The 27,963-nt window shown below is 43.8% G+C and overlaps 1 protein-coding gene and 3 non-coding genes across 4 annotated transcripts in view; 2 read left to right on the top strand and 2 right to left on the bottom strand.

Moving 5' to 3' along the window:
- LOC144670420 (histone H2B-like) overlaps positions 1 to 27,963 on the bottom strand; it is a 528,756-nt gene that overhangs the window by 378,101 nt on the left and 122,692 nt on the right. The gene's annotated exons all lie outside the window — the stretch shown is intronic.
- On the bottom strand, positions 891 to 973 carry trnal-cag (transfer RNA leucine (anticodon CAG)). Its single transcript has one exon. It is a non-coding gene; the product is annotated as a tRNA-Leu (tRNA).
- trnas-gcu (transfer RNA serine (anticodon GCU)) lies at positions 7,188 to 7,269 on the top strand. The gene has a single exon. It is a non-coding gene; the product is annotated as a tRNA-Ser (tRNA).
- Positions 13,035 to 13,106, top strand: trnaw-cca (transfer RNA tryptophan (anticodon CCA)). Its single transcript has one exon. It is a non-coding gene; the product is annotated as a tRNA-Trp (tRNA).

Consider the following 27,963-nt stretch of genomic DNA (forward strand, 5'->3'; position numbering starts at 1 on the left):
CTTTCAGAAAGATTTCAAATGATGATGTGAATCTGCACCACTGAATATCAAGGCCATCACGGTTTAGACAGCTGTAATGAACAGCTCCTGTTACAACTTTAGATCAGACAGTGGAGGATTATCACAGGCGCTCTGTCAGACTGCATGTTCCTTCAGACAGGTTTCCAACTGGACACATGGAATGAGCGGCTCTGAACATTAGTGGTTGAGGTGGAGATTTCTCATTGGCTGAACTGGAGTTCCAGTTCCATTCCCAGACATTTCCCTTTCTCTTTCTGAATCTATCTCTGTCCTCTTGCTCATTTACACTTTTCATTGTTTCATCATTAGCGGCCACGTCTTCAGCTGTCTGAGCCTTTAGCTCAGCAATTCCTTCTAGAAACATCCCCAGTTCACTCTCCCCTTTAAAATCTATCAGTTTTACGAAGGTTTTGTTCAGTTGTCCAAATATGTGGCTCGATGTCGAATGTTGCTTGATAGAACTCCTTTGAAGCGCTTTGCGGAGTTGTATTAAATCTCGGAGCTGTTGCTGAAATCGATCAGTGAAATGAGCTGTGTTCCGGTGACCAAGAGCTTTTGTTTTATTCTTTCACGGGATGTGGGCGTCGATGGCTCGTCCAGCATTTATTACCCAACCGAAATTGTCCTTGAGAAGCTGCCATCTTGAACCGCTACAGTCCATGTGGTGTAGGTGCACCCACTGTGCTGTTAGGGAGGAGGTTGCAGGGTTTTGCCCCAGCGACAGTGAAGGGGCGGCGATCCAGTTCCAAGTCAGGATGGTTTGTGGTTCGGAGGGCAGCTTGCTGCTGGTGGTGTTCTCATGCATCTGCTGCCCTTTTCCTTCCAAGTGCTGGAGGTCTCGGGTTTGGAAGTTGCTGAAGGAAAATTAGTGTTAGGAGTGGGATTTGAACCCACGCCTCCAGAGGAGACTGCGACCTGAACGCAGCGCCTTAGACCGCTCGGCCATCCTGACGTTTCTGTAGCATGCTCGGCCACTAAATCCATTGCATTTTGTACAAATGGTTCTGAGTTCCACATTCATCGTCACTGCTTTAACACACTCGATGTGATTTTCCTTTTTTCAGCACCTGTTCCTGTATCTGAGTCTTATCCTTCCCCAAGCCGCAGGGGGGTGAGGAGCTCCTCTCTTCTGCCCTGCTCACCTTCATTGCTTTCCATTTCTCTCCTGGTGTTTGACAAGGTGTTTACTAAAACCCGCTTTCACAGCCATATTTCCACCGATGCTGCCAGACCTGCTGAGTTTTTCCAGGTAATTCTGTTTTTGTCATTGCTGCATTGCTCTGTTTTCTCAAATCAACAAAGACCCAATTCCCGCCCGACCTGTTCCTCACACGAAGGTATTCAGAGTGTAAGGTCTGAGCGACGTGAAGTGTCCAATTTGAGAGTTACATCCTGGATTAGTAAATTTGCGGATGACACAAAGATTGGCCGAGTGGTTAACAGTGAGGTTGAGTGGCTTGGGCTACAGGAAGATATAAACGGGATGGTCAAATGGGCACATAAGTGGCAGATGGGATTTAACCCTGAAAAGTGTGAGGTGATACACTTTGGAAGGAGTAATTTGACAAGGAAGTATTGAATGCATGGCAAGACATTGTGAGGCTCTGAGGAACAAAGGGACCTTGGCCTGTGTTTCCATAGATCTCTGAAGGCAGAGGGGCAGGTTGGGACTCTTGCCTTTATCAATCGAGGCATAGATTACAAAAGAAGGGAGGTCATGTTTAAGTTGTATAGAACCTTATTGAGGCAACAGCTGGAGTACTGTGTGCAGTTCTGGTCGCCACATTATAGGAAGGATGTGGTTGCACTGGAGGGGGTGCAGAGGAGATTCACCAGGATGTTGCCTGGGATGAAACATTTAAGTAATGATGAGAGGTTATATAGACTTGGGTTGTTTTCCAAGGAGCAGAGAAGACAGAGGGGCGACCTGATGGGCAGAGTGGATAGGGAGCAGCAGTTCCCCTTAGTTGAAGAGCTAGTCACAAGGGGGCATAATTTCAAGGTTAGGGGCAGGAGGTTTAGGGGGATGTGAGGAGAAACGTTTTTACCCAGAGGGAATGCACTGTCTGGGAGGGCGGTGGAGGCGGATTGCCTCGCATCCTTTAAAAAGTACCTGGATGAGCACTTGGCACGTTGCAACATTCAAGGCTATGGGGCCAAGTGCTGCTAAATGGGATGAGGTAGGTAGGTCAGGTGTTTCTCACGTGTCGGTGCAGACGCGATGGGCTGAAGGTCCTCTTCTGCACTGTGATTCTGTGGGATTCTGTGACTGAGGAAAATCACCAGAAACTGCTGCACACAAAGAGCTTACTGGAAGGTCAAATTATATCGTTTCAGTGAGTCATTAAAGCCTCCTTCGAGCAGATTAAGCAGCATTTCCTGTGTTTCAGTGATACATTCTGATCTGAATTTAAAAGGAAAGGGTAAATATTTGTCATACTCAAAAGATCCATCCGCCGCATGACTGAGGCGAGCTCACTTCTTGATCTCATCACTGACAGATACAAACACGAATAAAGCATAATAAACGAGAGGGAAGTGATAGATTACAATTCCGCTCCCCCCAATTAATGTTAACCAAAGCATGAATGAAATGGATTAATCGGCGGATTTTTCAGGATTTACATTTCCAATGGTAGATCGAGGAACTAGCAGCTGGGGCCAGAAATAACCATAAGACCATAAGACATAGGAGCAGAAATTAGGCCATTCGGCCCATCGAATCTGTTCCAACATTCAATCATGGCTGATAAGTTTCTCAACCCCATTCTCCCGCCTTCTCCCCGTAACATTTGATCCCCTTACCAATCAAGAACCTATCTATGCCGGTCTTAAATACACACAATGACCTGGCCTCCACAGCCATCTGTGGCAATGAATTCCATAGATTCACCACTCTCTGGTTAAAGACGTTTCTCCTCATCTTTGTTTTAAAAGGTCTTCCCTTTACTCTGAGGCTGTGACCTCGGGTCCTAGTCTCTCCCACTAATGGAAACATCTTAACCACGTCCACTCTATCCAGGCCTTCCAGTATTCTGTTAGTTTCAATCAGATCCCCCCTCATCCTTATAACCTCCATCGAGTACAGACCCAGAGTTCTCAAACGTTTCTCATATGTTAAACATTTCATTCGTGGGATCGTTCTCGTGAACCTCCTCTGGACCCTCTCCAGGGCCAGTACATCCTTCCTGAGATACGGGTCCCAAAATTGCTCACAATATTCTAAATGTGGTCTGACCAGAGCCTTATAAAGCCTCAGCAGCACATTCCTGCTTTTATAATCTAGTCCTATCGAAATAAATGCCAACATTGCATTTGCCTTCCTAACTACCGACTCAACCTGAAAGTTAAGCTTAAGAGAATCCTTGAATCGGACTCCCAAGTCCCTTTGCACTCCAGATTTCTGAATTCTCTCCCCATTTAGAAAATAGGCTATGCCTCTATTCTTCCTACCAAAGTGCATGACCTCACACTTCCCCACATTGTATTCTATCTGCCACTTCTTTGCCCATTCTCCTAACCTGTCTAAATCATTCTGCAGCCTCCCCGCCTCCTCAATGCGACCTGTCCGTCCATCTAAATTTGTATCATCTGCAAACTTTGCCAAAATGTCCTCAGTTCCATCATCTAGATCATTAGCGTATAAAGTGAAAAGTTGTGGTCCCAACACTGACCCCTACGGAACTCCACTCATCACTGGCTACCATCCTGAGAAGGACCCCCTTATCCCATCTCTCTGCCTCCTGCCAGACAGCCAACCTTCTATCCATGCTAGTACCTTTCCTCTAACACCATGAGCTCTAATCTTACTGAGCAGCCTCCTGTGCGGCACCTTTTCAAAGGCCTTCTGGAAGTCCAAGTAGATAACATCCATTGGCTCTCCTTTGTCTAACCTACTCGTTACCTCCTCAAAGAATTCTAACAGATTTGTCAGGCATGACCTCCCCTTGATGAAACCATACTAACTTTGCCCTAATTTACCATGTACTTCCAAGTATTCTGAAATCTCATCCTTAATAACGGACTCTAAAATCTTACCAACAACCGAGGTCAGGCTCATCGGCCTGTAATTTCCAGTCTTTTGTCTCACTCCCTTCTTAAACAGGGGGGTTACAATAGCGATTTTCCAGTCCTCTGGGACCCTCCCTTTCTCCAGTGATTCCTGAAAGATCACCACTGACGCCTCCACTTTCTCTTCAGCTATCTCCTTCAGAACTCTGGGGTGTAATCCATTTGGTCCAGGTGATTTATCCACCTTCAGACCTTTCAGTTTTCCCAGCACCTTCTCCTTGGAAATGGCCACCATACTCACCTCTGCCCCCCGACTCTCTTGAACTTTGGGGATGTTACTTGTGTCTTCCACCGTCAAGACTGACGCAAAGTACCTATTCAGTTCCTCCGCCATTTCTTTGTTCCCCACTACTACTTCTCCAGTGCCATTTTCCAGCGGCCCAATGTCCACTTTTGCCTCTCTCTTACCCTTCATATATCTAAAAACACCCGTTCAATCTTCTATTATATTACTGGCTAGTTTACCCTAATATTTAATCTTCTCCCTCCTTATTTCTTTTTTAGTTGTCCTCTGTTGGTCTTTGTAGGCTTCCCAATCCCTTGGCTTCCCACTGCTCTTCGCCGCATTGTATGCTTTCTCTTTAGCTCATATGCTGTCCCTGACTTCCCTTGTCAGCCATGGTTGCCTCATCCTTCCTTTCGTATGCTTCTTCTTCCTAGGGACTAATTTTTGTTGTGCCAATATAAATGGCAGAGGATGGGTTCGATCTATCGACCTCTGCGCCACCTGAGAGTTGCAGGTTGGTTATGATAGTTTATTGGGGGATGAGTTTCCCAGCGCTTTTTCATATTTTTTTAAAAGTTAAACCGATCTTTATTTCAGTAACGTGGACCAGCGGGCACAGAGAGGGGAGGGCAAGTATCCGCTGCCCTCAGAAATGGGACTGCGTCTCCCCAAAAGAGACAGACACCCTCATTCAGCAACCGGGAAACACGAAACCGGAGATGCTCAGGCGTCTCGACTGGCAACTCTTTGCCGAACATAGTATTGAACAAGTGACCTTTAGATCATTAGTTTAACGCTCTCCCAACTGAACTATTTCAGCTGACGGAAATGATGCTTCGAGCCAGAATTTAAACAGCGACCAGGATACCAGTTTTACAGTCACCGACTGTCCTCCACTTACATTAGAGAACATGATCCCATAATGACAAAGGACAGCCATCACATCTTTTCAGTTCCCTCCAGATTTCGATTTTTTTCTTGACAAAGAAGGGGTCCAAAGCCCAACTAAGCATCAGTTCATTGTCATAAGCTCTCGGCCAATCGCTACACTGGAATTGTCCGACAAACAGCCTTCTTCATCCTTTGAGTGAATTGTTTGCTGACGTCACCGTTAAATGTCTTAACTCTAAGTTTAGGGTTACATACATTTGTTCTGTATTCCCCCAAAAGAGGAAATTGTATCTCCACATTAAAACCTATTAATCATCTCAATTACCTCAACCAGATAGCGCCTCCAGCTTCTCAACTGACGGGTATGCAAGCGTCACAGCGGGTGCAGATCTAACTGTAGATCAGAAAACCGTGTGTGTATCGCACATGGTCATGGTTACTTTTGCAGCAAACCTTTATCTGAATTAATGGGACCCGCTTGTGATAAATAATGTCACCTTTCACTGCTTAGCTGGTGAGTTTCATAGAGCCACAAATGTGATTCCCTCAGTTCCGCTTTTGCACAAAGTTGGGGAATTGTACCACAGATGTCAGTCTTCAGCCAACTCCATTCACTCCAAGTGAAGTCAAGATATGGCTGAAGGCACGGGTAACTGCAAAGGCTTTGGGCCCTGACACCATTCGTGCAGCAGCACTGAAAACCTGTGCTCCAGAAATAGCCTCGCTGCTCGCCAAACTGTTCCAGTACTGGCATCTACCAGACAATGAGAAAAATTGCTTAGGTCTGTCTTGTCCACAAAAAACAGGAAAACCCAACCGGCGAAAACCGCCCGATCAGTCTCCTCTCGTTCATCAAGAAAGTGGGTGGAAATTTCTTCGACAGTACGATCAAGTGGCACTTACTCAGCAATAACCTGCTCACTGAAGCTCAGTTTGGTATCTGCCAGGGTTACTCAGCTCCTGACCTCATTGCAGCCTTGGTCCAAACATGGAGGAAGCAGCTGAACTTAATACCTGAGGTGCAAGTGACTGCGCTTGAGTCCAAAGAAGCTTTTGACCGAGTGTGGCATCAAGGAACACTCGCAAAACTGAAGTCAATAGAAATGAGGCGGGAAACTCTCCACTGGTTGGAGTCGTCCCCGGGGGTTCCAATACATTCTAAAAGATTTCCAGCATTAACAGGAATTCGCTTTTGGTTGATACACTGTGGGTGGCAATGGAAGGATCCATTGAGAGCAGTTTATCGTGCAGGTGGCTCGTTGTTCTTGGGCTTCGATTCTCCCTTTGGGCTTTTCAATGAGTTCGAATGCAAGAGGTCCCGCTTTCATCTCCAGGACGAGCCCAGCAAGCATTTTAATGCCGTATTTTTTCGCGCTCGTGGTGGTGGCCGTTCCGGAAAACAGGACCAAGTTTGAACACCCGGGAAGTCATTGCAGAGAATCCATCACCTCAACACACGTGAAGAAAATGAACACAGGGTTTAAAGAACGTTTCTCAGTGTTATGGGACTCTGAAATTATCCGAATGCATCAAATAAGGGAACTGTCTACTTCTGGATTCAGGTGGGAGGCTGATTGAACTCAGTGAAAATCTTGACTGAAAGGCCAAGCAGAGCTGGGATCTCCAAAGATTTATTTTCATTTCCCACACTTTAGCTGTGATCGGGCACTGACAGTGAGCTGGGAAGGGTTTCTTCTTGCTGCCAAATGCTTGTATGTTCCGGTCTTTCCGCGGTGGGTTTTCACACTGTGCAGAAACATGTTGGATATCAGGTTGAAGTGTTGAAACGATTCACATCAGTCCATTTACAACAGCATCTGATCTGATGTGGTGGAAATGCATTTTATTGACAGAAAATACATTTCCATCTTTAGACACCTGGCCGAATATTCAGGACCTGTACGAAAGAGAATCATTTATTCCAACAGATCATGAATGCAAAAAGCATAGAAGGAGGTTTAATAGATCGAAGCCGCGTGACGAGGTGGCCGAGAGGTTAAGGCGATGGACTGCTAATCCATTGTGCTTTGCACGCGTGGGTTCGAATCCCACCTTCGTTGTCGCTTTTATCAACCACTTCGTGTGCAATTAAGAGGTCTGTGTGCAAAATTTAAGCACATGGGATTGGGGTAATATATTGGTGTGGATTGAGAATTGGTTGGCAGACAGGAAACAGAGAGTAGGAACAAATGGGTATTTTTCGGACTGGCAGACAGTGACAAGTAGGGTACCACATGGATCAGTGCTTGGGTCCCACTTTTTCACAACTTATTTCATTGACTTGGATGAGGGAATCAAATGTAATATTTCCATGTTATCTGACAATGAACTTCGTCGAAATGTAAGTGGTGAGGAGGATGTTAAGAGACTTTAAGGCGATTTATGGAAGTTGAGTAAGTGACAAAATACATGGTAGATGCAGTATAAGGTGGAAAAGTGTTGAAGTTATCCACTTTGGTAGGATAAACACAATGGCAGAGTTTTATTTCAATGTTGATACATTGGCAAATGTTGATGTTCAAATGGACCTGGGTGGCCTTGTACACCAAACACTGAAAACAAGCACGCAGATCCAGCAAGCAATTAAGAAAGCACATGGTATATTGGCCTTCATTGCAAAGTCTCTTGAGCACAGTAGAAAGGGTGTCTTGCTGCAGCAGTCCAGGGCCTTGGTGAGGCCACTCCTGGAGTATTGTGTGCAGTTTTGGTCTCCTTACCGAAGAAAGGATGTACTTGCCATAGCGGGAGTGCACCGAAAGTTCACCAGACTGATTCTGGGGATGGCAGGATTGTCATATGATGAAAAATTGGGCCGACTAGCCCTGTATTCACTGGAGTTTAGAAGAATAAGGGAGGATCTCATTGAAACAGAAACATTTCTGACAGGGCTGGACAGACTGGATGTATAGTTGATATTTCTCCTTGCTAGGAGGTCCAGAACAAGGGGTAAGAATCTCATGATATGGGGTAGGCCATTTAGGACTGAGATGAGGAGAAACGTCTTCACTCAGATGGTGGTAAAGCTGTGGAATTCTCTACCACAGAGGCCACGTCAGTGAATATGTTTATGAAAGAAATGGATTTCTAAACTCGAAAGGCATCAAGGGGCATGGGGACAGAGTGAGAGTGCGGCGTTGAGATAGAGAATCAGCCATGACGATATTGAATGGCGGAGCTGGTTCGAAAGGCCGAATGGCCTACTCCTTCCTCTATGTTTCTAAAAGGCTAAAAGAATTGGGGTAGGTTGGAATCGTAGCATCATAGAATGGTTATAGTACAGGAGGAGGCCATTCATCCAGCTGTGTCCATGTCAGTCGCCTCCAGTCTCTTTCTACTTCAATGTTTATAAAGATTCTCCATTGATGGCTTGCTTTTGTACTCGACGCTTCTATTTATAAAACCCAGGTTCCTGCCTTTGTTTTGTTCAGGTTGTCGAATTGAGGCATGTGAGGTGATTAAGGGACTTGATAGCTTAGATACAGAAAACATTTTTCCCTGTTTTGGGGAATCCAAAACAAGAGGACATAACATTCAATTTCAGCTAAGCCGTTCAAGGGTAACGTCAGGAAACACTTCTTCACACAAAATTTCGTAAAAATGTGGAACCTTCTGAAAATTGCTACTGAAGCTTAGGATCAGCTGAAAGTTTTCGATACTGAAACTGGGTACAAGTTTTTATTATTATTATTAAGATGTAAGATATTAAAGTGTTGTGAAACCACAGTGGATAGATGACGTGAAAATAGGGACCAGTCATGAGTTGAACACGATTGATGGAAGAACAGTATACTTATCTTCCTATGTTCCCAAATTCCTCATCTAGCAGCAAACAGGCTTTCAGATGATCACCGCTCAGTACATTCCTCTCAGCATCCCCTTCTCTAAGGGGAACAGACCCAGACACAAAAATAATCTGATGCATCTTCTTTAGGCCTTAAGCGAACAATTTCACATTTCCTACATGGAAACCTATTTGATCGCAGCTGCATTATCTACAGCTTCGCCCAACTTGATGCCGCCAGTTTACTTCCGCAAGAACCAGGAGGCTCCTGCCCTCATTACAGCTTTGGTCCAAACACGGAGCGGCTGATTACAGAGAGCGGCACCGGGGAAGTATTCCGAATGTTGCTATTAAACAGAAGAGGGTGAAAAAACATCAAATTGCATCTTCTCACTTTCGGACAATTGGCTTTTCATCCGTTGTCACAATAGAACAGCCAGTACACGTTGGTCACCCTGAACACTGAGGTGCATTTCATTGCAGCGAATCAATATGAAGACATTCAGCTCCTCCAATCAGTTCCACCTTTCATTTAGATCATGACTGATTTCTACATCAAATCGATCTGCCAGCTCTAGTCTCTTAACCTTTAATGCTCACGCCCAACAATAATCTACCAGCAATTGTAGCAATCTTTAGGTTCCAACCAGCTGTAATCGCCGATCTAGACAGGAAAAGCTTTCTACTGTCAGCCACCAAATAGATGGCTGAGCTACATTTCAGATCTTTAGCCTGGAGGATTTCATGATTCCTGCGTTTAAAAGAGATGAAATGATCAAATGGTCTTCACTGTGGGTCATTTTTCTCCTCAGTGAAGTAAAATAAACTTCAGTTAAGAATAGGGGAGCAGCCACTGCAACCCTTTCGACAGGGGGATGAGGTCGCCCACAGCATGCTCACCCTTAACAGGGTGAAGCAGAACATTTCCATCCGTTAGATAACCGTTTGACAATGACATCCTCTGTCAAGTTACTGACGGCTGAGTGGATCTGTCCTGTCAACTACATTAGTGTTGATTGTGAAACTGTCTGTTCACTTTAAACGGTATCACTTCTGCCCGTACGATAAGCTCTCAAAACTTCCCCTCCGCTGCCTCTTACAAAAAATGTCACTGACCCAGCAGTAACCCAACGTGCTCTCTTCTACACCCACACATTGAGGATGCCGAGGCTCCTACTATCACTGCACAGAACACAGTTTCTCTCTCCACAGACGTTGCTTGAGTTGCTGACTATTTCCACAATCTTACATTCTTGTATTAGGGTGAGGGATGCAGGATCAGTTACTCTCTCCTTCCGAACTTCCCAGTACTTTTGATAGACTAATGCTCACCATCACTTTACGTGAAAATATCCCTCGCTTCATTCCTGGCGTTAGAGAGACACAAAATGATGGCAGCATAGAGGGTGAGCACTTGGCCCTTGTTCCCTGTTCTGGTTCTCTGCAGGGAAACTCAGTTATTCAATGCCTCCGTAGCCTCTAAATTATCTCTTCAGAAAATTATGGAATCCCCTCTGAAAGCCATTGTCGAATCTGTCTCTCAGGTAGAGCATTCCAGATCCTAACCACACGCTGTCTTAAACGAAGTTCTTCCCCAGGTCCAATTGTGTATATCTTGCCAATCATCTTAAATCGGTGTGCTCTGATTCTCGGCCTCCCGACAATGGAAACAGTTTCTCTCTATTACTCTGTCCAGACCTCTTATGATTTTGAAAATCCCCATCTAATCTCCTCTCAACATTCTCTTCTCTGAGAACAGCCACATTTTTTTTTCCAATCTATTCATCTCATTCAAGTTCCTCAGCAATGAATTCATTCTTGTAAATGTTTCCAATGTCGCTACAATCTTTTTAATTTTGATAATCATTGTTGGGCACAATATTCCAATTGAGACCGAACCAATGTTTTTTTTAAAGATTCTGCACAGCTGCCTTGCTTTGTACTTGATGCTTCTACTGAAAAAAAAACAGGATCCCGGATGCCGTTTATTCAACTTAACATGAATTGACGTGCAAATTGCAGTCGATGTAAAGTATAAATTACTTCTTGTTACTGAAATAGGCTTTAGAAAACGTGGTAATTGTTCATTGTGCTTGGTGATTTCTGTATTTGGAACCTCAGCCTCTCAGTTCCTCCAGGGTCACCAGCTTCTCACCAGATACACAATCGTCTGATACATCTTTCCGAGGTCTTAAGTTGATGAGCTCACACTTCCGACATGCAAATCTCTCTGATTTCATCTATATTATTTATTGTGTTGCCCAACCTGATGGCGCCAGTTTACTTTCATCGGAACCAGAAGGCTCCTGACCTCTTTACAGTTTGGGACCAAACATGGAGCGGGGGATTCCAGAGAGCGGGACCGAGAATGTATTCCGGATGTTGATGCCCAAACAGGGAATTGTTGATGTGTGACATCGAATTGTTATTTACCGAATACAAAAGTTCTGATAAGTTCACAAACTTGAAACATTAACATTTTAAAAAATCTCTCTCCACAGTTAATGCCTGATGGGCTGAGTGTTTCCAGCATTTTCATTTTTTCTTTGAAGTGAACAACCGAGTCCGTGCTGGATAATTCTTTAATGATCTTTCAAAAATCTGTGCTGGGTCCCCTATTATTCGTCATGTATATGAACGTCATAGATGACTATGTGGGGGGTAGGATTAGTAAGTTTACGGACGACACATCGATTGGCCGGGTGGTTAACAGTGAGGTTCAGTGTCTTAGGCTACAGGAAGATATATGCGGGATGATCAAATGGGCAGATAAGTGGCAGATGGAATTTAACGCTGAAAAGTGTGAGGTGTTACATTTTGGTAGGAGTCATTTGACAAGGAAGTATTCAATGAACGGCATGACAATAGGAAGCCCTGAGGTACAAAGGGGCCTTGGAGTGTGTGTCTATAAATCTTTGAAGGCGGAGGGGCATGTTAGTGGGGTGGTGAAAAAGGCATATGGGATACTTGCTTTTATCAATCGAAGCATAGATTAAAAAAGTAGGGAGGTCATGTTGGAGTTGTATAGAACCTTGGTGAGGCCACAGCTGGAGTACTGTGAGCAGTTCTGGTCGCCACATTATAGGAAGGATGTGATTGCACTGGAGGGGGTGCAGAGGAGATTCACCAGGATGTTGACTGGGATGAAACCTTTTAGTTAAGAAGAGAGGTTGGATAGACTTAGGTTGTTTTCGTTGGGGCAGAGAAGACTGAGGGGCGACCTGATCGAGGTGTACAAGATTTTGAGGGGCATGGATAGGGTGGATAGGTAGCAGTTGTTCCCCTCAGTTGAAGGGTGAGTCACGAGGGGGCAATGAGTTGAAGGTGAGGGGCAGGAAGTTTTGGGGGCATTTGAGGAAAAACCTTTTTACCCAAAGGGTGGTGACGGTCTGGAATGCGCTGCCTGGGAGGGTGGTGGAGGCGGGTTGCCTCACATCCTTTAAAAAGTACCAGGATGAGCACTTGGCACGTCATAACGTTCACGTCTGTGGGCCAAGTGCAGGTAAATGGGATTAGGTAGGTAGGTAGGTCATGTGTTTCTCACGTGTCGGTGTAGACACGATGTGCTGAAGGGTCTCTTCTGCACTGTGTGATGATGTGATTCCTTGAAATCCTGCATCGTTATTTCTTTCTACCTGTCCGCTAACTTTCAGTTGTATAATTTGGGCCTCTGCTCCTCCGTAGTTGGCAACATCTCACCAATTAAAAACAAAACGAAACGAAACTCGTGCATTCGTGGCCTCAGTCAGATTATGGTTCATTGTGAATCCAACTGCCAAAGTATTTCTCACTCATTTAAACTATTTATGAAATTTGAAAATAAACTTCTCCCACGGCTTATTGTTGTGCGTTTGCTCTCACGTTCTTTGCATTTCTTGCTACTCGTCCTTGTGATGTAAATCCACAGAAAGCAAAGAAGGCCACGAGGAAGGGAGGGGAAATCATGTTCCCTTTAATGATCCCTGTTTGATTTTCAATGCACTGAATATGATCAAGGTCTAAGGAAGTGAATCTAGGACAAGCAACAGCTGTCTTTTTGCAGCTGGGCTTGTGGCGCAACGGTAGCGCGTCTGACTCCAGATCAGAAGGTTGCGTGTTCAAATCACGTCAGGCTCATGGCTCTTCACTGTACTTGAAGCTTTTGTCTGGGCACAAAGTTCATTGTGTCTGGATTCCACCGAAATGTTGAATTTCAAAACCATGATGAAAGTCATCTCTTCCGATTTTCCGGTTCAGTTTTCATTTTACATTGGAACAATGTTTCAGCGATGTGGGGTATCTACTGTTTTTGCAATTGTTCCATTACCCAGTATGAGAAGTAAAACACAAAGTGTCCATCATGGGGTTTAAATCCGCAGCCGCTTCCGTCCATATAGCTGCTTAGTTCCGTTAGCTGGAGTTGGTTGTGTAAACTATAATCGCCCGACTTTATTTTATCCATAAGTCAGGAGATTCAAACTCGTCCTTTTAAAGCAGAGCGACAGTGAGTTCAGTTAAAACAAATGTCTAAAAACAGCAGCAATTTCTTTCTGCTCACGGCATCCAGTTATAGCGACCTGCATTAAACAGCAGGAGCGGAAACCGCAGCCGGACACCCGCCTCTTCACATTAACGGGCAGCCTGAATTTCAGTTTTGGGATTTGAGAGAGAGCGGATGTTTTTGTGGAAACTGAAGTCACTTTTCCTGTGAATGCAGCCGGTTAAAGAGCCCGGACCGGCCTGAGAGTCCCCGAGCCCGGGGTCAGTGGGAGCCTGAGGAGAGGACAGATCCCAGGGAAAGGGAATAAGATTAGAGAGAAGGAAGGTTATTGCGGGGTTGAGGGGACTGAAGGGTTGGCGACTGGAGGAATAGAAACGGGAGAGAAAATGGAAGGGGTTGTGGGGGACAGCATCTGTCAGAACGAGGAAGAGAGCGACGGAGGAAAAGAGGGAGGGAGCTAGAGGGAGGGCGGGAATCAGGGGGAACTTGCATTTCGCCAGCACATTTTGCAACCGCAGAAAGATCCAAAACCTCACAGCCAATGGGTGGGTATTTTGGGCAAGGGGGTTGATGGGGCGTCTTGGTAATTGAGATTCGTGCTTGAATGTGCACAGCAGGATCCCACAGGCAGGAACCTGATCAATATTTGGATAACCTGTTTCAGTGATTCTGGATGAGGGATTATTATTGATCCCAGGACTCTGGGTAAAACTCCTATTCTCTTGCTGTAAATAGCCTGGTTAGATTGTTCACATCCCTCCGAGTGGGGAAGATGGGATCTCGGTTTTAAATGTGGTTTATTACTGGATAGTGTCATATATCATTGTTACCCCTCTGTGGGTATTACAGTACATCGTGGTAAACAATTTAACTCTTCGAGAAGGTCAAGGAGTTGGAAACACTGAGAAACTGCTCGTTCTGGCATTACTAACTCACGTGGCCTGTGATGATAAAATATAACCTCTTCCAGTCGGTGGAGATGTGATGTCGGCATACCTCAGAATAATGCTCACACACCACAGCAGATGTTGCCCATTGTCTTCAAAGACAGTCGATTGAAGAGTTTCCCTCCTTGTTTCGTTGAACTTCTCAATGTTGTAATGGTGTCTGCTCCATTCCCGGGGCAAATGTGGGAATCAGAAATCATCACTTCCTCCCTATGTGGATCCGACTGATAAGAGTTTTTATCATTAATTTCTCTCAGCCTCTGACGCCTTATCACATCCAATCTTTAAAACAAAGCTAACGTTTTCTGATATCAACACTCGAATCGAAATTCCTGCAACCTCTCTCTCCCTGCCCTGCTAAAAAGTCCACCTCTTTCAACTGTGAGTGTTAATCTCTCATTCTCTGTAACACCTCTCCAAATAACAATCTAGTGCTGCTTCTGCTTTCAGAGTACAATGTCCCCTGTCTTTGCACTATTCTGTGAACTATGATTCAGTCAGTTGCTCTCAAGTTTTTACAGGCAGAGGGTTGTGAGTTCAAAATATCTCCAGAATTCTGAGCAGAAAGTCTGGCAGACACTTCAGTGCCGCGCTGAGCCAAAGTTTCACTGTTACAGTTGCCAGTTTTGAGATGCTATGGCAAACTGAGGTGCCATCTGCCTGCACATGTAAAATTCCCACAGCACAATTTCGGACAGTGGCACGGGAGTTATTCCATCGTGTCGGAGCCAACATTTGTCCCTCAATTAACATCACTTCAAAACAGATTATCCTGCCTTCATCACATTGCTGTTCCTGGAAGCTGGCTGCTGCAAGCCTTTAATAATATAGTTCAAAAAACATCGTGATTGAAACGCTGCGAGGAAAAGACAAGGCGTTAATGAGAATTCTGCTGAGAGAGCTTCATTGGACAGAAAATCGGGCGAAGAATACGAGGAATCGACACCAGAGAACCAATCAACGTCAAAACTGAATAACTCCTGTGAAATAAATGAGTAAACGCTGAGAGCTCCGAGCACCATCAGTTCATCACCCAGAGACACTCACAAAAGAATTTAGTCTCCTGTCTTAGACGGTACCTCGTGGCTGAGAATGACTTCCTTCCACTCCGGGGCTGTGGGTTCTGAGGTGACTCCACACACTCTGCCATAGTTCCCGAGGGGAGTGTGAAAGCCTTTCACTGAGTTTCAAGGTTGCAAATCTGATCTTGGAGGTATCGGTGCTGTGTTCCCTGGAGGCGGGGTTCTCATTCTTAATGCAAAAATCTGACATCGAGGATGGGTTGTTCATTACCAAATAAAAAATCTGGAGATGTAGGACGTTAGAATCCGCTCATCTCTGATGCACTTTTATTCATTTTTGTTTCCTGTAATAAACAAGTGGTGTGTAGCTGTCCATTAAAAATAACAAACAGTGTTCGGAAGATTCTGGCCAGTACCTTCAGGATTTCCGCTGTTGCATCCGACAGCATCCTCAGCTGCATCACATCTGGATCTCGTGACTTATTAACATTCATTGCAGCCAATCCTGCTCGGGCCTCTTCTTTCACAAGATTTATGGGAACAACAAAAACATTTGCAAATTGTCGATGGAAAAAGTGAGAACCTTTCTTGAAGATGGTTTCAAGAGGCCTTTGTGGTAAAGATGTAGAGTTAGCGGAAACAAAAGTAGCAATAAGTGGAATGGAGGGTTGTCCGTGAATTGATTGCAGATTTTCACGAAGGTTTATTTCGAGAGATTTTAAGTCTATTTCCTCTAAATCTTTTAGGAAATTAACATTGAAAAAGCTCAATCGTGATCGAAAATGTATTGTAATCTTAGTTTATCTAAATAATGCAGATAGACGTAATTCAAAGAATTGGAGGCATATCAGATTATAATGTGGATTATAAAATCCTGGTGAGGGCTAGGGACAAGTTTTAGGAAAGACGGCAAGGCCTTGGAGAGCGTACAGTGGGGATTTACTGGAATGGTATCAGCGGTGAGGGATTCCGGATGTGGATGGACAAAGAAACAACAACTAGGGATGTTCTTCTTACAACAGAGAGTGTTAAGGGGAGATTTAGTGCAGGTATTTAAATTGATCCCAGGCATATGTTTTTCTTATACACATTATTCCATATTTTTCCATTGCCTGAATGTTAGGTAACCAATGAACAAATTCAACATAATCAGCAGAGTTTTGCTTTTGTCCGAAATAAATTTGTCAGGAAATGTTTCACGTTTGTAAATTAAAACCAATCCTTGACCTGATGTGATGGAAGGTTATTTTGCTCACAGAAGCTGAATGTCCAACATTGCACACCTGCCTGCCTATTCAGAACCTTCTTGTCAACGGTCCTGGATGGAAAAAGAGTATAAGACTGTGTTCTGAAACTCAGACAGGTGACGAGGTGATAGAGAGTTTAAGGTGAAGGACCGATGATCCATTCTGATTTGGATCCTTGTTGCTAGTTTGTGGATATTATCAATTAATTGCTTCTTCCTGTTTGCTAACATTTTGAATCAAATAGGCCTGGAATCCTATCCTTGTTAATATCTCACTGGAGATTCCGGGTCTGTTCAGGCCATAAAAACACTGAGATTGAGAGTTACAGTTTTGCACTCAAATTTTACTGAAATGATGATAAAATAGGATTCATGAAAGGCAGCAAGATATTTTCCTCCCTCCCTCCCTTCCATTCTCTGGATTTACACCAGCTGAAAGCAACAGAAAGAAATAATGGTGATGGAGCAGAAAAACAAGATTATCATTAGGGAACACATTTAATTTAGTATTTACTTGATAAGTTAAGTGAGTGAGCAAGTTTTAGCAAAATAAGATTAAATTTAGGGCCCTATTAAATAAACATATGATACTTAGAGCAGGGTGTTATTTTTGTGGTGAGATGGTAGCATCTGTGGAAGAACAGGGAGCCATGTACAGACATCATTACAAGCTATTGGACAGGAAGGTGAAAAAAACATGGCTAATAGAATACAACTGATTGAACTCATTCTACAGTTATGTAAGATACTGTTTAGACCCCATTCAGATCATTGCGATGAATTCTGGACAACAAAACTTGAGGAAGAGTGAGAAGTGGGTGCAGCTGTGTTGCCACACTCAAATGGTGAGGACAGATTGCAAAACCTAGTCTTGTAATGCCTTGAAATTCGAAGATTAAGGGGTAATCTGCCTGAAATGTTTATGATGATTCAATGATTTGACAGGGTAGATAAGTAGAGAACATGACGTCTGTTGGGGGGAAACCAGGCCAAAGATACACAACATTAAAATTAGAACGAGAGAGATAGATTGAGCTAAAATACAGGCCAGTCGTGAGTTCATTAAAAGGCAGGGCAGGCATGAGGGAAGAATAGTTTACTTCTGTTCCTATGTTTCAATTTTCATAATCTTGGACTGAACAGGTTTTCAAATTATCACCCAGTCTGTACACGTTGCTTCTTAAAGTTAATTATTCCACCCCCTTTTCAGAAAGTAAAACTTAATCTGGAGGGAACTGAAACCTGTGATGAACCCAAAAAGGAACAAGCTAAAATTTATCTTTCAAAATGGAGATCGAGCCCTCGGAGACTGAGAACTACAGTTCCCAAGGGGTCGCATAGTCTAGTTCTGAAATGGTCGCACATGCGCAGGTTGTTCTTTTAGCGACGTTGTTGGCAGTGCGCATGTGCTGGTCGGCTCATTTTCTCGACTTCAGGCCGAGACACGGCCTTGCACACATGCGCAATTCGTTTCCTTTTTTCCAGGTTAGAAGTTACTTCTGCGCCTGCGCAGAAGTAAAAGAAGGTCCAAAAGCAAAACAGCGTGAAAAGGGGCGCAGGTGACTGAGAAGAGAGTTCCATTCTGATAAAAAAAGTGACAGAAAAAGCTGGACAGAGAGGAGTTACATGGAGTAGGTCCCAAAACAAAGGAGCAGTCCCAAACCAGGGACTGGTACAGAAAGAGGTCTCAGGAAGTTGAAGGATGAGGACAGGAATCTGAAACAGATCCTGTTCAGTGAAGATTGAGGAGCAGAGTCAGAGCCGCGCGGAGCAGACTTAGAACGAGCTGGGCCTTGCAAGACGCCAGAAAATCTGCGTAGACAGCCAAAGGTTGGCCCTTATTATGGACCTTTGCAGCAATGTTGTTCTGTTTGGCGGGGCCTAATACCGGATAGTGTCCGTGTGGAAGGTGAAGTTTGAATGTGCGGATAGATCCAGGAGAAAAGAACCTTGGAAAGAGAGGCTGAAACCCTGGAGGTGGATCCTTCTTGAAGGTATCTGAGAGAAAGCGTCGTTTGGGACAGAATACCAAAGCGAGATCTTCGAATGTGAAGATTGGAAACCCTTGTCAGAAAGACAGAGTTTCATTGAGACCAGTTGCCTCACAGTCCGATGAGCAACTGGGGGATTAATGAGAAATCCCTCGAAACTTGGTTTCGGAGTGTGGTATGTCCGACTGCAGCTCACTCATTCAGCTACATGGACTGTACACTTGCCGCGAACGTTAGAGCATAAGATATTTTTGTAGTTTCTGTTATCTTTATGAATTTGTGTATATCAGTTAAGGTATAGTTTGGATGAAGGATCGGTGTAACGTACTTTGCCTTTCCTTCCTTAATAAATGTTTTATTATTGTGTTAAAATTTCATCAGCAGACCCCTGTGATTCTGTTCAGTAACCATCCTTCACGTTTCTTAGCAAAAAACGTATACGATCTATCATATAAAGTTCCACCCTGGATCTGACTTACCCAGCAGTAACATCAGCTGGGATCGTAACGTTTGTCGTTATAAGAGAAAAAAGACCCAACCTGTCACTCCTTCCGTCTCTGTCCACCAGGAATTTCTTTATTTCTTAATTATACTTCTTTGGATGAGATGTGGGCGTCGCCTGCAGGGCCAGCATTTTTTTGCTCTTCCCTATTTGCCCTTGAACTGTGTGGCTTCCTCGGCTAATTCAGAGAGCAGTTAAGGGAATAATATTGCTGTGGGTGGGGAGTTACATGCGGGCCAGACACCGACAGGGCGGCAGACTTCTGTATCTCAAGCGCTTTGATGAAATTGATTTGTTTTGAGAACAATTGACTATAGTTTTATGGTCGCCATTACTAATATGAGATCACAATTCCATATTTACTACCTAATTGAGTTTGAATTCCATCAGCTACCATCGCGGGATTTAAACACGTGTCCACGGAGATTAGAAACAAAAATAAAAATAGCTGGAAAAACTCAGCAACTCTGACAGCATCTGCTGAGAGGAACACAATTAACGCCTCGAGTCCGAATGACTCTTCATCAGAACTAAAGAAATATAGAAATGTGGTGAAATATAAGCTGGTTGACGGGGGGGTGGGACAGGTGGAGCTGGATAGAGGGCCAGTGATAGGTGGAGGCAAAGAAGAGATTGCCAAAGATGTCATAGACAAAAGGGAAAAGTGGTGTTAACGGTGCTGATATTATCTAAGGAGTGTGCTAATGGTGACATTAGGGTAGAAAGCAGGATAAACAAGTGGCAGATAGCCCCAGCGGGGGTGGGGTGGGGCTAAGGTATCCAAATGGGCTAAAAGATGGAGATAAAACGATTGATCGAAATAAATTTAAAACTAGATGGGAAAATAAAAATAAGTTTTAAAAATATAAATTTGGAAAAAGGAGGATCGGAAAGGGGGTGGGGATAGAGGAGAGAGTTCATGATCTGAATTTGTTGAACGCAACATTAAGTCTGGAAGGTTGTAGAGTGCCTAATCGGAAGATGAGGTACTGTTCCTCCAGTTTGCGTTGAGCTTCACTGGAACATTGCAGCAGGCCAAGGACCGAGATGTGGGCTTGAGAGCAGGGTGGTGTGTTGAAATAGCAAGCGGCAGGGAGGTCTGGGTCATGCTTGCGGACATACCGAAGGTTTCAGATTTCCAGCATCCGCAGTATTTTGCTTTTGTCCATGGAGATTAATCTGGGATTCAAGATGAGGAACACAGTGACTTTGTGGTCCAGCCCTGTTGTACGCCAAAGCAGCGCGTTTAGCTTATGTTTGAGCCGCTTCACGGAGAGATTGGAATTTTTTCCAAAGCATTTTATTAAACCCATGAAATGGGTTGAGGCAAAGCCTTTTGTTCCAGTTGGAAACAAAATACAAAGATTGTACAAAATAACAAGACACTGCATTCTGAGAAAGAGCTCTGAAATGTTTGGGAAAAGAAGCAGAATCTTCAACTAACGAGGAAGACCACGGTTTTCAGAAAGTTCCAATCGATTTCTGTATAAAGCGACCGCAGCAGGACTCGAACCTGTAATCTTCTGATAGCATTACGCACACCGAAGTCAAAAGACTTAACCATTAGGCCACGCGGTCATTACACTGCCTAGTAAAACCGATACTGGTCCCATATGAATAAATATGTGATTGTATTTATTCCATAAATTCCAGAAATTAATCCACGGAACATTTAAACCACTCATTGAAGAAAGTCCTTCTGTCCATTTAACGAGTAATTTGATCGAATTTTCCGTCATGTTAAGGCGATAGCATCAGAGAGCGAAACTATTTCCGATGGCTGGGAATCCAGGAATCGTGCATTAAAATGAAACTAAAATGCTGCAGGTGCTGGAAACTTGAAATGAAAACTTCTTCAAAAGCTCAGCAGGCCAGGCAGCATCTGTGGAAAGAGAAAAGTTTCGGCTCCGTTTGACTCTTCTTCAGAGCTGAAGAGAGGTAGAAATGTGATGGATTTTATACTGTGGAAGAGAGCGGGTGGAGCAATGGAGCAAAACAGAAGGTGAGGGATAGTGGGGACCTCAGCAGAGACTTGACAAGGATATCATGGTCACAAGACAAGGGGAGTGTTAAATGTCGTGTTAAAGACTACAGTAAATGCTAATATGGGGCATAAAGGTAAGATTACAGAACGTGTTAACAGCAGAACAAGGGTCAGCGCTCTCCAAAGGCAAATATGAGAACAGGTAACAGATGACCATGTAGGGGGAGGTGGTTAGAATTCATGGTCTTTGAACTCAATGTTAAGTCCTGAAGGCTGTAAATTGCCTTGCCAGTAGATGAGATGCTGTTCCTCCCATTTGCGTTGGGCTTCACTGGAGCATTGCAGCAGGCCACAGCGGAAATGTGAGCCTGAGAGCAAGATGGTGATTTGAAATGGCAAGTGACCGGAAGGCGGGGTCATGCTTGCGGACTGAGCAACAATGTTCCGTAAAATGGTCACCCAGTCTGCGATTAGTCTCCACAATGCCGATGACCCAAATGCCATCTGAAAATCTAAATATAGTACATCCAATATTTCCCTTTATTCACAGTAAAGAAATCCAACAAACTGGTTAAAAATGATTCCCCTTTTCCCAAAACCATGTTGATCCTGCTGATTGCCTTGAATTCATCTAAGTGCCCTGTTATAACGTTTTTAATATTAGCTTCTAAAAATTTCACTACGATTGATGTTAAGCTAACTGGCATATTGTTTCCTGCTTTCTGCCTCCCGGCCTTTTTGAATACAGGTGTTAAATTAACTATTTTACAACTTAATGGAGCCTACCCCGAATCTAGAGAATTTTGGAAAATTAAAACCAACTCTTTAACTACATCACCAGGTACTTGTTGAAAATGTTGTTTCTCTCGGCAAATTACATTTCCATCACATCAGGTCACGGATTTTTATGAATGGGCTGATGTGAAACACTGCAAGACCATGTGCAACATGTTTCGTCACATTGTAAATATAACATCGCGGAATAAGCGGAAGATCTAATCATTGGATCGCATCAACATGGCCATCACACAGACGCCTTAAACATTAAGCCATTTTCGAAGTAATGAGTCTTCTAATATGTTTTAAAATGCCAACTGACAGGACGAGTTGATTTAATTCCACATGAGTGGCGAGGCGCAGCCTCAAGCGACGAGGCGGATGGTGCTGCTGATCTTCACCAGAACAGACAGTGAGACGGAACATTGGTCATCAACCAGACCGTGAGAGAATTCAACAAAACAAAACGTGCGGAAAAACAATAAGAAATAACAAATCGATTCGATTGGAATGTAAAATATCGTTTAGAAATGAGAAACCATCGATGGAAAAGGAAAGGAAATTGGAATTCCCGTTATTTTCTAGACCCGGGAGAGAAAAGAGAAACGGAGGGAAAAAATGTCGATAGGAAGAAAAGAAATGATGGAGCTGCTCCCTTGTTTTCTGTTTATCCGGTCGCCAATCAATACTGCATTAAAACATGTAAAAAAAACTGGGTGAATTTAACGGAAAGTGATTTTAATCGCTGCCCGATTGCGCCTGACCTCTCCAATTGGATTTGTTGGACATCGCTGGATTTGAGCTCCAGAACTAGCTGCCAACTAGAGACAGAAGAGGCATCTACACGCCAATGTGCACAAATTCCGAGGCATGTTCTGTCCAGAAGAAGCAGAACAAATCCACCCCATCCTAATACTGCTCCATTAGTTTATTCTTCATCATGAACAAAGTGATGAAAAGTGTCGTTGACCGTGCTATCACCACTTACTGCACTTACCCAGCAAAAACCTGCTCACTGACTCTCAGTTTGGGCTCCGTCTGGGCCACTCAGCTACTGAAATCATTGCAGCCTTTGTCCACACATGGACACAAGAGCTGAACTCAAGAGGTGAGGTGAGAGTGACTGCCGTTGACATCAACGCAACATTTGACCCAGTGTGGCAACAAGGAGCCCTAGCGAAACTGAAATCAATGGGAATCAGCTGGACAACTCCCCATCAGGGGGAGTCAGGCCTAAAAGAAAGGAAGGTGGTTGTGGCTGTTGTAGGACACTCAGCTCAGTTGCAGGACATCACTGAGGGAGTTCTTCAGAGGAATGCCATTGGCCCAACAATCTTCAGTTGCTTCATCAATGAACTTCCCTCCATCATAAGGTTAGAAGTGGGGATGTTGGTGGATGTTGTGCAATGTTCAGCACCATTCATTCATCGGATAGTGAAGCAGTCCGGACATATACAGCAATATCTAGACAATATTCAGGCTTGGGCTGATAAGTGGAAGATAACATTCGTGCTATTAATTTTAGGAAATGACCATCCACGACAAGAAGTAATCTAATCATCAGTTCTTGACATTCAATGGCAGTTCTGCCTCAGAATCTCCCACTATCAACACACTGGGGGCTACCATTGACCAGGAATCGAACTGCACCATCCACTTGAATGCAGTGGCTGCAAGATCAGAGGTCAGAGGCTGCGAATTCTGTTGAGTAACTCACCTCCTGACTCCCCAAAGCTGCTCCACCATCTTGAAGGCACAAGTCGGGAGTGTGATGGAATGCTCTCAACTTGCCTGGATGAGAGCAGCTCCAACAGCACTCAAGAAGCTCGATACCACCCAGGGCATAGCAATCCGCTTGATTGGCACCTCATTCACCACAATACACATGCACTCTTCCCACCACTGACGTACAGTGGCAGCAATATGTACAAGAGGCACTACAGCAACTCACCAAGGCTTCTTCAATCGCACTTTCCAAACCCGCAGCTCTACCACCTCGAAGGGCAAGGGCAGCAAAATCATGGGAAGGCCACCATCTGCAATTTCACCTCCAAGCCACACACTATCCTGAGATAGCACTTTTCCGTGGTTACTTCACTGTTGCTGGGTCAAAATCCTGGAATTTCCTCCGAAACAGCACCGTGGATGTAACTACAACACACGGACTGTAGCTATCACAACAGTATAATAATTCTCATAATGTTATTGTGATTTGTTTTAAAAGTGAGTTAATAGCGCGGTATGAATAGTTTTTGTGCGCGTGTGTGGGCTTTAATTGAGTTAGAGACAGCTGGTCTGGAAGCTTGACTCATCAAGAGGAAGCTTTGTTTGAGATGCTAATTTCGTAAACATGGCTGAAATTTTAGAATGTGAGGTGAGGAGAATTTGTATTTTTAGATAAATCAGGGTAGTATGAATTTCAAAGAGATGATAGAATGTTACGCCTAGCCAGAGAAGCTAGGCCATGCACTGTAATTATTTTCCCCCAGAGGTTTCTGATAATATGAGCACCATGCAATGATTTATATTATGAGAAAAGTAAAGTTCCAAAGGCATATGGGAAAAATGGAATATACATTAAAAGGGAGAAACTTGTCTAAAGGAGATAGAAGTTCTGTGTAAGGGAAGGCATTGCAAGATCCACCAGAAGTGTGAAAAGCCACCAGTGTTTGCTCATTAAGGCACTGTCTATAGAAACCGAAGCTGGGAAAAGCCACTTTGAATTCTACTGTTCAGGGTATTGTGTTTGACTTGGCTGGAACAGTTTAAATCTATTTTTTAACGCTGCCTTAACGGGGGTGTAACTGGAAGCCATATTAATTAGCGGATTTACAAGTTATTGTAGCAGTAATGTGTAGACCTATGTATGTACTTGAAATAATTTATTTTGCTAATAAATGTTTAATTTAGTTTTGAAAACACCTTTAGTGTCTTGGTAGATATAATACTACTGAATTCAGGGCACGCACCTTGAAATAAAATGCAAATTGCGAAATCGTTGTGACCGAGTGATCAAGTTTCCTTTGTGGATTTGATCCGCTTGGCTCACGCCATCTGCCGCGTCATAACAGTAGCGGATTAAGAAGGCAACACACCTCCATCTTCTCAAGGGCAATTCAGGATGGGCAAAAAATGCTGGCCGATCCAGCGATATCAACATCCTATGAACGAATACCAAAAATAGACGGGGGAGCTGTGAAATATTTAAAGGGAAAACTTTTTCACAGATCTTCCTGCTTCCCTCCCTCTCAATCACACAGAACAGCAAACTCGCGGAATCGTAACATACCCAGAGACGGAAAATTCAGAGCTAAACACATCAAATACACCCCCAAGACCCCTCAGATCAAGTCATCAAGCTCCTCTGCTCTGATTCTATGAGAATTTAGTTAAAATATCCTCCTAACAAACACGCTGTGGTTAAATCCCTGTCGAAGAAACTAACATTTGGATTAATTTGTGAAGTTGAGCAAAACAGGGCCGAATCATTTTCTTTTCAGAAAGGTTTTCAGAATGGCTGTTTGAAATTGTCCCTTCTCATAAAGTAATTCGCTGCACAAATTCACAATTCAAAGTTGCCGCAATCCCCCACAACTTCAATCAACGATTCTTTTTGCGATTGCATTGGACCTGGAAACCGCTCTCGGCATTAATCTCACTGAACCAGTGCGTGACCACCTTGTATCTGTCAGCGTGGAGGTGACGGTGTGAGGGTCGCTTTGGGCCACTTAAAATGAGACTGGGGCACGACGCAAGGGGGAAGGGCGAGTGTTCACCGAGGTTTCTCATACATTCCAAAAGCGAAATAATGAAGATGCTGCAAATCTGAAGAAAACTCAGAAAAAGCTGGAAATACACAGCAGAACTGGGAGCTTTTGTGGCGGGACAAACAGAGTAAACGTTTCAGATCGGGATCCGTTTGGTTAAATTCATCCAGTTATTTCCATTCTGTTTTATCCAGTATTGAAGGGTGAGTGAAGAAACAGATAATAAGGCAGCAGTTTTAGTTTTCATTTCTTATCGTTTTTTTTTCATTTTTCATCAGTTTCTCTTTTCTCTTCCGGATCTATAAAACGACGAAGATCCAATTCAATTGGCTGTTTGCGATATATCAATCGAAATTCAACATTTCAATCCAATAGATTTGTTGTTTCAGGTTATTTATCGCTCTTTGTGTTTTATTGTGATTTAATCTCTCGCGGTTTGTATGATAATCAATGTTACATCTTACTGCCTGTCCTGGTGAAGGTCAAAAACAAAAACGACATTTCCAACATTGCACATCTGGCTGCACAGTCGGATCCGTTTTCACGGACAGGACGGGCCTCATTCTGCGCTGTTGTAAATCTTAGAGTTTATGTTTCCCTCTCTCTGGCCAAACTGCACAAACTTTATTCTCCTTTTATCTTTACTGATTTCCAATACATCGCAGGCTGCCGCTTTTGCTTTTTTCTTGCGTTTCACTGGATTAAAACTAATAACAACAGTAACTTTTTCCAGTGTTGATCAAAAGTAATCGATGTGAAACGTGAACATCGGTTTCACTGTTCTTATTACTGCCCGAGATGCGGAGTAATTGCCAAAATGTCTGATTTCCCAATCACGATGTCCAAAGATGTTTGGTCGCCTGTAGGTGCCATTGAAACGATTCCTTAGTTGCACCAGGGGTACGTTACCGGCTGGCTCGTTGGTCTAGGGGTATGATTCTCGCTTAGGTGTCTTCATTGTGTGAACTAGCGAGAGGTCTCGGGTTCAAATCCCGGACGAGCCCTGCTTGTTTTCAAATTCTAATTGCGGAAATCAGGGCGAGATTGAAACACCCTAGAAGTTCATTGCAGAGAATACTTCACTTCACCGGACGTGAAGAAAATGAACGCAAAGCCTCCTCCTGTCATGGGACTCTGAATTCATCCCACTGCACCAAATGCAGCAACTCCTTCCTTGTAGATTCAGGTGGGATGCCCAATGCAGTCACTTGCAATTTTGCCTGAACGAACACACAGAATGGCATAATTTGATTTATTTTTTCGATGTTTTGGCTGTTTTCTAGTATTTGCACTGAACAGAAAGTGAGCGTTTTAGCAATCCGGTTCAAGGGGAATTAACAATCAGGATATCTGGGCACAACTAAAATTGTGGAGCAGCAAAGTGTTTCACTCCCCGTATTACAGCCGGAGCTGAGCTGGAATTGTTCATTGCTGTCTTTTCACTATAGCAATGTAAAAGGGTGACTGAAGCACTTTGATGGCAATCAACATCTATATTCATTGAAGCGGGTCATCTCCGCTGGCTCTTTGGTCTAGGAGTGCGATCCTTAATTAGGGATTTTTGTTGAATTGGTTTGCGAGAAGTGAAGGGTTCAACCCCCAGCCAAACATCATTGTTTGTGGCTTTTGGTCCAAGATGTGGGCCGCGTAAGGAAAACAATGAAGAGCTGTGCTCTGGAAGGTGGGATTTACCGAAATCGGGAGCAGGTTTGAGAATCCGGGTCGTTATTGCTTAGAATTTATCTACGCTGCACATGTGGGGAAAATAAACACAGGCCTTATAAATGTTTGCCTATATAATCTGACTCTGAAATTATCCCAAAACAGCAATTCAGGTAACCCCATGCTTGTGAGTTCAGGTTGCAGGCTGATGAGTTCTGTTTTAATATTATCTGAAAGAACTGACAGAGCTGGTAGCCCCGCAGCTTGGTTTTTATTTGACCGCATTTACACTGTATTCCAGGAGTTTCACTGAGGAGAAAATGGGCATTTATGTGGTTCCGCAATCTCGTTCAGAGGGAATTAACAACCAACATGTAGTTGTAAGTAAGCATTTCCTTGCAGACGTTAACGTGTTCCATCCCGCGCTCATATTCACATTTGAAAATGAACAGTGTAACCAGCTCCCTTTCCTCGATGTGCTATTTGAGAAATCCGCTAAATGAGTTCTCTGCTACTGTCAACTTCAAGCCGATCATCACTGTTCAGATTAGTGTGGGTAGAAAATTGGCAGCTGGCAGAAAACAGAGAGCAGTCA

This window comes from Cetorhinus maximus, chromosome 31, assembly GCF_964194155.1.
Source record: "Cetorhinus maximus chromosome 31, sCetMax3.hap1.1, whole genome shotgun sequence".
Taxonomy (NCBI): Eukaryota; Metazoa; Chordata; class Chondrichthyes; order Lamniformes; family Cetorhinidae; genus Cetorhinus; species Cetorhinus maximus.